This window comes from Mus caroli, chromosome 12 (genome assembly GCF_900094665.2).
Source record: "Mus caroli chromosome 12, CAROLI_EIJ_v1.1, whole genome shotgun sequence".
Classification (NCBI taxonomy): Eukaryota; Metazoa; Chordata; class Mammalia; order Rodentia; family Muridae; genus Mus; species Mus caroli.
Window position 1 is genome coordinate 5121413 of NC_034581.1, and position 11084 is coordinate 5132496.

Below are 11084 nucleotides of genomic sequence, written 5' to 3' on the forward strand. Positions count from 1 at the left end.
TCATCATTGGTGCAAGTTCATCTAGAGGTAGAGTCCAGTATGTCCAGGGATAGGAGCTGAGGAGAGATGAAGCAGCTCATAGAAAGAGCAGCCTGACTTCCTGACAGTGCTGGAAGTGCCACAGAGAACTGCAAAGGCATCTGAAGAGGAGGGAGAAGCCCCAGTGAGGGAGATTAGGATGAGGGTGTGTGTATTCAACATCAGCTCACTGGGCTTCTGCTGTGGTTCAGAGGAGTGGTGGTCAACAATCCACACTGTCGGTGCCCAGGGTGGCAAATGGTGATGCCTGTGAGGAGTAGGGTCGATGCAAAGTCTTCAGGTCACTAAATGTAAATTCGAGTGATAGGGACTGTGGAGGGCCAACTTTGTCTCTTTAGGCTTCCTATCTCACAAAGCAAGCAGTTTCCTTCATTGCTCACTTGTGTATTAGTATTATATTTGTGTATTAGTGTATTAGTGTTGTAGTAATACGAAGATGACCAGTCCAAGTCTAAAACCTGTACTAATTTTTAGCTCCCCGAGACTATAATTACAAGCACACATTTCATTTCTCTGTATTAGCTCCTCAGGTCAGATGGCAAAGGGCCACATTCCTGTATCTTCACCATCTCTGAAAGGCGCACATTAGCCCACCATGACAGACCAGTGCAAGGCTGAGCTAAAGAGGCCTCGGAAGCCTGGGAGGGCCTCTGTGCCTCCTCTAGCTTCTCTCTAGCCCTCATTAACATTCAGTCAGTTCCTCACATCATTCTTCATAGGCCATGGAGAAGCTGAGATTTCATCTACCTTGGCTGAGCAGCATTAAAATCAATTAAAAATGAGAGATAAGCCTCTTTTTTCATGATTGAAAAATCCACAGGAGCAAAAGAAAGCCACACACAGCCCCATCATTCATCCAGGGCTCTGGGCGCCTTGGCTCATTTTGTTTTTTCTAGACCTGCAGGAGAAGCCAGCTAAGCAGAAAGGTCTTCCTGTGGCGGGCTGTGCATGGTCACTCCTATGCCATCTCAGCCCAGCAAAGTCTCAGTGGATAACAGGACACCCCTGCTGTCCTGTGGCTTCCAGGCTGCCTGGCCAAAAGGCCATGGCTGGGGGCAGTAAAGAGCAGCCAGAGGAAGTCCAGAAGTCTGTCTTCAGACTTCACTGAGCCATCTCATCTTTAGAAGACTGATACCAGCTTCCAATTCACTCTGGGCCTAGAACTTAGAGCTTAGAGCTTATGAAGAATGAGATTTTTCTTTTGTTCCTCCTTAGATAATTTTAAATGTTTGATAACTGTGAAGCTACTTTTCCTGATGTTGTTAAGCAAAAGTAGTATGTGTCTGTGTGTTTGTGTCTGTGTGTGTGTGGTGTGTGTGCATGCATATCTGTGTGCATCTCTGTGTGTGTTCATATTTCTTTGTGTGTGTATGTATGTATGTGTATGCATGTCTCTGTGTGTGCATGCATCTCTCTGTGTATATGTGCCTCTGTGTGTGTATCTGTGTTTCTTTCTGTGTGAATGTGTGTGCAGTATGTGTGTATGAGTATGCATGTATGTCAGTGTACATTTGTTCCTGTGTTTGTGTGGATATCTGATTTCTATGTGTGTAGGTGTATATGTTTGTGTGTATCTGTGTGTGAGGTGTGTGTCTGTATTTGTGTGTCTCTGTGTATGTGATGTATATGTCTGTATTTGTATATGTGTGGTGTATATGTCTATATTTGTGTGTGTGTTGTATGTCTGTATATGTGTGTGTGTGTGTGAGTTACAAACTTGGATCTGCATTCACACAAAGCCCAACACACTAACAGATGTTGAATGAACATGAGTCAGATGAATGAAGAGATGGTCTTGAGGTGCACCTACCATCTTCCAGCCATTACTGATCCAGCAGACAGCACTTAGTACCATGTTAGAAAGTTTTAACCTCAGATTTTATTGAGTATTCCACCATAGAAGGAATGATTGGATTCAATTTAGAAATAATTCTTCCCAGCAATAAATGGAAGGAGATCAACTTAAATGCGTAATTGTTTCAAATAATTGGAATACTTGGCAAGTTACTCCCTTAGGAACTTAACCTGCGGTGGTGGTTGGTAAGTGAGGATTATAGAGACCAAGGCTCAGCAGAAATGCCCATGGACCAAGGATATAGGACAGACAGTCTGTAGATAGGATGCATCTTGTTTGGTGCAGAAGGATGATAAGGCAGGTGGCTGGAAAGAGATTGGTAAGATTTCAAACTCTGCTTATTTTCTGTGTTGTGGTTCAGAGAAAGCTGAGAAATATCAGAGGGGTCAGAACTGGCTATGGTACAAGGCCTATGCTGGAGAAGGGCCTGGGAACACAGTGGCTGGGGAGCTCCACCATGGAACATAGCTTCAGGGTGTGTGAGGTTCCAGGTTCAACCCCCAACTCTAGAGAGAATTTCCTAATCACAAGCCAAGACCTCTGGGTCTGAAAGCAATTCCCCTTGTGCCATTTGGAGCCCAGAACACTTTGTCTACTGAGTCACTTGGCAAATATTTGAGTGCTTCCTAGCAAGGACTTTTGAAAGGGAGATTTTGAAAGTATTTTAACAAAGACAATGAGCAGTGTGGATAAGAAACTAACCAATCAGAGCTGACACATTGGGGTGTGTAAAGGTGTGACCTCAGCCCTGGGGCTGATGAAAGATTCAGCCTCAGAACGCAGGTCTCCCACATTCTAGCAGCCTGGGAGAGGGCTGTCAGCAGCTTCTTTCTCAAAAGGGAGGATTCAAAGCTGGACCCTGCAGGAGCAGAGTTGGAGAAGGGAGGGGAAAGAGTACTTCAGGACTCACGGGGGCAGTGCGTGGATGTCACAAACACAAAGTTCCGCAGCAAAAGAGTCCCTTCAACTCCAGGAGGCTTCAAGTAGCTAGATGAAGCCAGTCAGGAGCAGTGATGCTGGCAAGCCATGGAGGAGCTGGAATGACCTAGTGCTTATTGGAACCTTAATGTTTCCAGTTGACTGGGAGAAGTGGAAAGATTTTAAATCAGAGAAAGAGGTGAAGTCAGTTTTTCTTTTGAATGATCATTGTCTATATTCTAATCAACCAGAATATAAAAGCCCGAAGTGACCAAAATTCCTTAAGTGACAGAAGACAAGCCAGTGCTTACCCAAGACTAATGTGTGCAGCAGTCCGTATCCGGAGGCTGCGATGCTTCTGTCTCTGGTCAGACCTACTATGACACCTTGACACGTTGACACTGTGGATAGAAGAGGACTAAGGAGAGCCGGGAAATGTAAACCCTTCCTACTCTTTATCAGCAACTCTCAAATTCTTTGATCACTGGACCCTTGTTTTATTTTTTTTAAGATTTATTTATTTTATTTATATGAGTATACTGTAGTTGTCTTCAGACACACCAGAAAAGGGCATCAGATCCCATTATAGATGGTCGTGAGCCACCATGTGGTTGCTGGGAATTGAACTCAGGACCCCTGGGAGAGCAGCCAGTGCTCTTAACAGCTGAGCCATCTCTCCAGCCCTGGACCCTTGTTTTATAATTTTAAAAATTGCACATGCATTTAATCCCAGCACTCAGGAGACAAAGGCAGGCAGATCTCGAGGTTCAAGGACAGCCTAATCTACAGAGTTCCGGGACAAGCAGGGCTACGCAGAAAAACTCTGTCTAAAAAAAACAAAAACAAAAACAAAAACAAAAACAAAAACAAAAAAAACAACAATTATAGGAATAAGAAAATAAAAACCTAAGACCCCAGGCAGATGTGGTGTTTCATTCTTACAATTCCAGCACACGAGAAGTTTGAGGGTATCCTGGGCTACACAGTAAGTTCTAGGCCAGTCTGGGCTATAAAGTCAGATAACTGAAATAAACAAGCAAAATCTCACAACAAAAGCCTCTATCAAGTAAATGGAGACTCCTAAGATTCTTGGTGGGAGGAGAGAAGCAGGGTCTCATGCAGCTCAGGGCCACCACAAACTGTGTAGCCGAGTGACTTGAAACTCCAGATCCTCTGGCCTCCACCTCCCGTAGGTTGGAATTACAGCTGAGCACCGCCAGAACCAGATTCCCAAAGATCTCTTATGTTCATAGGCTGCATTTCTCAGCATTTACCATCTTAGCCATTGGGTGTGTTTCAAATTACTCAGTAACTTAATTTAAAACGGTAATAGTATACCCATCTATGTGTCAATATGAGTAAAATATGTTTATGAAAATGGAGTTACCCAAATGAAAGTAGACAGTGTGAAGAATTCCTCAGTGAAGCGGTTCAGTCTGCTGAAGTACAGCATACCACGTAGAAGATCCCACTTTATAATACAAATGAGGGATTAAAAATAGGCAGAGACTGTCTTAATTTTTGTGGGTTTTTTGTTTGTTTGTTTGTTTGCTTTGCTTTGCTTTGTTTGGAGACTAGGTCTCATGTGACCCAGGCCGGCCTTGGATTCATCTTGTAGCCAATGATGACACTGAACTTCTGAGCTGAGTGCCTGGATGACAGATGTGTACATCTGGGTTTTTGTTCGCTTTGTTTTGTCTTAGTATTGTAACATAAATAGTCTCTATCTCAGGACTTCTAGAGACGTTTTCAGGGCTCCCTGGGGGCCTCTGTCCTAACATAGATCTTGAACTCAAGGGCCTGCCCTTTGTGAAGAGCAAACACAACAGCTCTTCCCTGGGTGTCTCCTGTGGTGGATCCCATGTCCTCCTGTAGAGTGTGGCTCAGTCTGTTTATGGCTATAGACAAGAACCCACGCTCTACTGTCAGGGTCCTAGCTAACTTCATAGCTTCATCTAAATTTAGTCATCTCTCCCAGATCCCACCTCCAAGTACAGAGCCTGCGGGACTAGGACATACTAACTGAGGGAGGGACACAGAGTCCATACCAGACCATAACTACTGATGCTCAGAGTCAGGGTTGGCCAACACTTGGACTGTAAGCAAGGTTCACCACAGCCCATTGATGTGAGTCCTGGAGAACGAACCTGCTTTGTCATAGTTGGTGGCAAGTCCCTTTACCAGCCAAGCCATCGCTCATCCCTCATCTTCTTTCTCTTCTCCTTTTTAAATGTTTAAAATTTGTTTTATATGTATGTATGTTTTGCCTCCATTTAGGTCTGTGTACCACATGTGTGCCTGGTGCCCAGGGGAAGCCAGAAGGGGTGTTGGATTGCCTGGAGCTGGCGTTACAGAGGGTTGTGAGCCACCACATGACCTCTGAGCCATTTTCCCAGGTTCTCACCTGATTTTCTTGTCCCTTATCAGCTGCTATCCAACAAGAGTATGACAAGCTATACAAATAACCCATCAAATGTCCCTCCCTCCCTCCTTCCCTCCCTCCCTCCTTCCCTCCCTCCCTTCCTTCTTTCCTTCCTTCTTTCCTCCTTGTTTGTTTGTTTGTTTGTTTGTTTGTTTGTTTGTTTGAGACAGGGTTTCACTGTATATCTCTGGCTGTCCTGGAACTCCCTATGTAGACTAGACTGGTCTTGAACTCACAAACAGCTGCCTGCCTCTCTGTCTCCTGAGTGCTGGGGTTAAAAGTATGTACCACTATGCCTGACTTTTTTAAACTTTCATTTCATTTGTATGTATATGGGAGTTCTGTCTGCAAGTCTATGTGGTATGTTTGTGCCCTCAGAGAGGGCAGAGGTGTCATCAGATCCCCTAGAACTGGAGTCACACATATGTGGTTATGACACCCAATATTGGTGCTGAGAATCCAATCTGGGTCTTCTGAAAGAGCATCCAGTGCTTTTAACTGCTGAGCCATCTCTCCTAGCTGTAGAGGCCTCTTTCTAGTGGCTCTTCCAGACATCAAAACTCCACAGTGAGGAGTCTCAGCCTACACTAGGGATGTCTCCCTGATGGGTCTGCCCCTGCAAACATAGCTCTTCAATAATGCATGGAGTTATTAGCACCAGGCAGAAGATAACTGCCTCCCTCCCAGCCATCAAAGCTGCTGCAGGAGGTTGGGGGTGGGGGAATGACATGTGGGTGATCAGATTTCATGGGCTCTCCATAATGGCTCTCCTCGTATGAGATTAGGATGGGCTGTTTCATGTGCAACGATGAAAGCAGCAAGGATTTGGGAGAAAATCCAGCTTCCAAGAGAAATCAAAATGTTTCTATTTCATTACAAATGGATGCATGACACATCTAATCACTCCTGTGAGAGGGAACCCTGCAGGACCAGCTGTCTGGATCAGCAGTCACCTTTAGATGCCATGTAAAAATGTCGGATGTAGGATTAGAGAAGCCACATGATTTCCTTATGTTCAGAGTATCTCCCAGACTGTCCTGAATCTTGGGGAGATTGCCTCCGTACAACCCTTGCCAAGGTGAAAACCATCCTCTCAGGGGTAAAAGCCAAGACCACTGAAGAGGAGAAGGTGGCTGTAGGAGTCAGCTGTCATAGTATTAATAGCTCCTTGTTCTGCACATGTTCAAACGCCTAGCTCTTTGCATACAGTACTGATAATCTTTGCCGCAACTGGCAGTATATTATTTGCAGTATATTATTAGATCTTCTGGGTACGGTGGTGCATGCATGTAATCCAACACATGGGGAGCTGAGGCAGGAGGATTAAGAGTTCATGATAAGACTTTGTCTCAAACAACAACATCAAGAATGAGATCTTACTATGTTGAGAAAACAACGGGTTTTAAGACATGTTGGAGCCCAGAGTGAACCCCTAGGGCTGTATTCAACTGTCCCCTCGAGTCCCTCCAGAAGTAAAACACGTAGCAAAAGGGAGAGTCCCTAGAGAGTCATTCCATGGAAAATGTTCCCATCACATGAGAAATGAGAGCATTTAGCCCCCGCCACTGTGAGTACTGTCTTGTCTGCTTCCCACTCAGACAGTCTTCACTCCTTATCTTCAGAGAGTTCTCACCTGTGGCCTGGGCATGGTACAGACTCAGATGCTGAGAACTTCTGACTGCTGGCTGTATGCCATACCTTCTCTGACTTTGCCTCCATTATCTGGGAGCCCAGGAGATGCTTGGTCATTGTAGGTAAATGGTCCTTGTGGGCCAGACCCTGGGTCCAGCTCTTCCTTCCTCTGCACCTGTTTTCCCAACCCCAAACTCTGAGAAGTATGAACCAAAATCTACTTCTTCTAGAGCAGTGGTTTTCAGCCTTCCTAAAACTGAGCCCCTTTAGTTCAGTTCTTCACGTTGTGGTGACCCCAACCATAACATTATTTCATTGCTACTTCATAAAGGTAATTTTGCTTCTGTCATGAACCATCACATAAATATCTGATAAACAGAGCACCTTCCGTGTGCTCCCCATGGGGGTCACAACCCACAGGTTGAGAATCCTGTTCTACATTCTCTCTGTTAGATGTTTCTTCCAACAGCCTGCCGCAGCACCAGCAAGGCCCCCACCCAGTGGCTAATCTTTTCTGGCCTTGTGAGATGAGGCTCCACTCCATCAACTTAACTACTACGTGTTTTACTTCTGGAGGGACTCGAGGGAACAGTTGAACACAGGCCTAGGGGTTCGCTCTGGGCTCCAGCATGTCTAGGAACAACATGGGACAAGCTGAGTCTATCTGCTCTCACCTCCTAGGTGGCCTTTCCCCATGCCCTCCTTAGCATCTAGCCTAACACAACCCACTGGGGCTATTGATGAAACCTGGCTTCAGAGTCCTGAGCAGGGCTCAGCATGAAGGTCCAACAGCTTTGTCCATTCTTCTGTTCCTAGATTCAAAGGATCCTTTATATAGGCCAATGAGTCAGGGGCAAGTACTCTCGGCACCCTAAGAGAATGAGTCTCAAGGGGAGAGTTATGCATGTGAATTGTATGCCCAGGGCCAGGGATTCAAAACCCAGTGTCAATCAATAAATCAAAAAGGAAGGAGGGGTGGGAGAGCCGGCAAAGCTCAATCTTTTTCACATTGGACACAAATTTCAAGACAGATTTTATGGAGCATGGCTATCCCTGCCAGTCTCGAAGCCCAGGAATGAATATATCTTTGTTTTTGACAAATGCAGGCCAAAGATGCCATCTGGAAGTCTCGGCCACCTGGCCTTTGTGCCAGATCCAGGTCTTCAAGGGCTGAGGGGTGTCGGGTTGGTGTCTGTGTCAGGACTTGCAGAGGAAGATGCTCTAAGCACAGTGTCAGACACATTGTAGGTTGGAGAGAGCTTTCAGAAGTGAGAGTGAGGTCCGGCCTTCGGAGGATGTCTCAGCAAGCCAGGGGCATTTGCAAAGAGAAAGGAGTTTAGGTATACTGGACTATCTCAAATCCTGGGAAATGCACGAATGCACACCATGGACGGGCCTGTGTGTACAGAGCTTCCTTTCTCCCACAAGTCCACTGCCAGGCCTTGTTTCCTCCACTCTGTGTGCCATTAACCACATGCTCAGAGCTAGAAGGGACATCAGTACCCACTACACACTGGGTGTCCTTGAGACTTACTATATTGGGGTCAGAGTGAAGACAGCTCGGAGAGGTGCTGGTCCCTGAGCTGGCTGCAGACAGCACAAAGCCTGAGCTATATCAAATGCCTGAGTGGATTTTTGATTCACTGCCTGTACCCAGACCCAGAGTCTAATCTTTTCCTGTGAATCTGAAAACAGTTGTTGATTCAGGGTTCTTTCGTGGCTCACGTATCCATGGCAATGATGGCACTTTTCCCTCATGGACCAAGAATAGATAGCATCTCTCCCCTGCCCTTCTTAGCCCTGCTCACCAGTCATAGGGCTCCCTCTCAAACTCCTTCACAGCCCTGCCTCTTGTACATGAAGCTCACTTATGTTGGCCTCAAACACCTTATCTATCCTCAAGCCTGTGACCTACTCTCCCCAGAGTAGACTCTTGTTTGTGTGACAGTTCATTAGCCATTTCTACTGAGTCCAACCATCTACCTACCTCCAAAGTGGCACTTCTTCTCAAACCCCAGTTCATATATGGTTTTTTTCTTTGACAAATATTTGCTTTTAGAATGTGGTGCTCAACATCTATAATCTTAGCATGCAGGAAGCTAAGGCAAGAGAATTGGTGAGTCTGAGGCCAGGCTGGTCTGCAAGTCTAGCAATACCTTACGTTTGTTGGTTGGTTGGTTGGTTGGTTGGTTGGTTGGTTGGTTGGTTGGTTGGTTGGTTGGTTTAAAATACTATTAAATAAGCAGGATGTAGTGGTTACACCTTTAATCCAAGCACTCAAGAGGCAGAGGCAGGCAGATCTCTGAGTTCGAGGCCAGCCTGGTCTACAGAACAAGTAAGGCAAAACAAACAAACAAACAAACAAAACAAAACAAAACAAAATATCCACTGCTAAACTTATTTTGAGATAACTGTCAATTCATAGAAGATCTCCTATGATAAGACAAGCCCAGAGCCTCTTAAACCCCACTTCCTCAAAGGTTCAGAGCATGTTTCAAAGTTCTGATACAGATCATAGACAGGCGATGAAGCCCTCATCAATACAGGTGAGACCCAGGGTACCCTCATCACAAGGACCCCTCATGTGCCCATTCACAGACACTCCCTCTACCCTCCCACAGCACCACCTCCTTGATGGGCTATTCTCACAGCCCACACAGCTCCTCTCACCAGCTGCTCCTCCACTTGGCACCTATGACTCTCCACATTCTACTTTCTCAAGCTCACAGGCAGCCGTGCTGTGAGCTAAGGGACAGAGCCCCAGCCTAAGGGAGAGCATCATCAGTCAGTCACTGAGAAGCTCAGTAAGAGTAGCTTCATCCTGACATGGTCAGTGCAGAGTCCCATCACCTCCCTGAAATGAGAAATACCCCCTCTCACCATCCTACCCTGCGGGTGGCAGAGCCCAAGCCTGTGCATAGCCAAATGCAAGTTACCTTCTCTTTTCAGGATTCTCTTTCCTCAGATCTACTCTCAGCCCTCATTACTTGATGGTTTGTTTCACTGTCCATCTGCAAGTGGACACAGCAAAACAGAGAAGTCTGCACGGGATACAGCTATCTTCAAGTTTTCTCTGTATAACCCTGGCTGTCCTGGATGGAACTCACTCTGTAGACCAAGCTGACCTCGAACTCAGAAATCCGCCTGCCTCTGCCTCCCAAGTGCTGGGATTAAAGGCGTGAGCCACCACTGCCCGCCTGGGATACAGCTATCTTAAGGAGATTCTGTGGCATTTCATCTAAGTATGCCACAAGTGCTGGTTAGGTTTTTGATGGTTGGCTTTTGTTGTTTGCTTGTTTGTTTGTTTGTCTTTGTCAACTTGATGAAAGCTAGAGTCATCTGGGAAGAGGGAATCTCAACTGAGAAAAGCCTCCATAACACTGGATGTACACACGTCTGTGACAGCAATTATTTTATTTTATTTTATTTTATTTTTGATTAATAACTGATGTAGAAAGGCCCAAGCACAAGGTGGTGCCAACCCTGGGCAGGTGATCCTGGGTTGTATGCAAAGGCAAATTGAGTAAACTACAGGGAACTAGCAAATAAGCAGCATTCCTCTGTGGTCTCTGCTGCAGTTCCTGCCTTGAGTTTCTGCCTTGACTCCTTTCATGATGGGCTAGAAGATGAAAGATGAAATAAAGCCTTTCCCCCCAGGTTGCTTTTGGTCTTGATGTTTATCACAGCACTAGAAAGCAGACTAGGATATCTCTGGATACTCTTCTGCTTGGAAGCTGAAGCCGAGTCTTGGTTGGCCTAGTGAGTGGGGACACCAAAAGGACTGCACATGTAAGAGCGAGCACCCCAGGACACTTTGATGTTTCTTGCTTGCGGCAGGAGGTCTTGCTTGAGCAATTAGCTCTGAGAAAAGAGTAACCAGATGTGTATGTAACTAATGTAAGTCTTTCCTTATGGTGACCATGTGGGCTCCGTGTGGCCTTTGGTGAGGTCCAGAAGGGATCCTTGTCAGGAAGCTTGGAGGAGATATTGGGAGGGTCCCGAGGAGGACAACTCTGGGCACGGCCTTCACTATGGACAAGGCTTTTCCTGGGAGCTTCTAGACTCTGGCTAGTAGTCTCCTCCATGCGGTGTACAAGGAAAGCCTGGGTGCCCACTAGAGAAGAAGGTGTGGAATGGTGTCTGTCTCTTCCCAGGGTGGTGCTGAAAGACTCCAAAACTCCCAAAGGGAGGCACTTACTCAAGCCTCGGGTCAGCCGC